Below are 822 nucleotides of genomic sequence, written 5' to 3' on the forward strand. Positions count from 1 at the left end.
GAAGTTTAAAAGACAGGAGATTTCAAAATAATTCAATCCTGGCAGAAATTCAAACTCCAAAACCAGGAGCAAAATCATCCTTCACTGAATTCCTTTTCTCTTTTCTTAAAACATTTTATTCATTTTATAGAGATTTCTTTTTTGTTTGCTTTTGTTCCAATCATGAAGAGAGTGGTTGAGGAGTACTGAATCCATCACTACTTTGATGACACAGGTAAGATTCCAGATTCACATTTCCAGGTACCAAGAGTTCCCTCTAAATGCCACAATCAAGTCAGCCTTCATTTACGTTTCTTTCTATTGAACACAGCAATGCCCATTGGTATCTCTGAAGCGTAATTGCATCTTAGGTCAGTATTTCTCCCAAGTAAAGCAGCTGTTTGGAATTGAATGCTCCCCTTTTGTCTTATAAACTGAACTGCATCTTCGTACTTCATTCCACATTCAATCAAAGCAAGTGCAACCAGCACAGATGCCCTTCCCAGTCCCACAGCAGAAGGCACTGCAACACAGCAGCCTGGCTCTTCATGAAATGTGGTTTATAACAGGTTTAATCAATCATCTATCTGATTAGGGGGTGGAGCTCCATCATCAAATGGCCAATCAAGAACGTGGATTCCTTCTTTTTCAGCTGGAGCTTTGTCATATGTAGCATCACAAACTCGGACCAAAGTCGTCACTCCATACTTCTTAAGTTTCTCTGGGAACTTGTTGAGAGTAACATTGGTAGGGTTGTGAGTTATAAGAAAATGCGTGTTCTCACAGGAGATCTCGACAGGGGCTGGACGGTTCATTATGGCAAATAAAAAATGTGAGCATGCC

At 40.3% G+C, this 822-nt stretch overlaps 1 pseudogene; it reads right to left on the reverse strand.

Annotated features, from left to right (window-relative positions):
- Nucleotides 1–7: 7 nt before the first annotated feature.
- Nucleotides 8–794, reverse strand: LOC108525076 (protein tyrosine phosphatase type IVA 2 pseudogene; annotated as a pseudogene).
- Between the last annotated feature and the right edge of the window lie 28 nt (nucleotides 795–822).

Source organism: Rhinopithecus bieti, unplaced genomic scaffold (genome assembly GCF_001698545.2).
Source record: "Rhinopithecus bieti isolate Rb0 unplaced genomic scaffold, ASM169854v2 scaffold_781, whole genome shotgun sequence".
Classification (NCBI taxonomy): domain Eukaryota; kingdom Metazoa; phylum Chordata; class Mammalia; order Primates; family Cercopithecidae; genus Rhinopithecus; species Rhinopithecus bieti.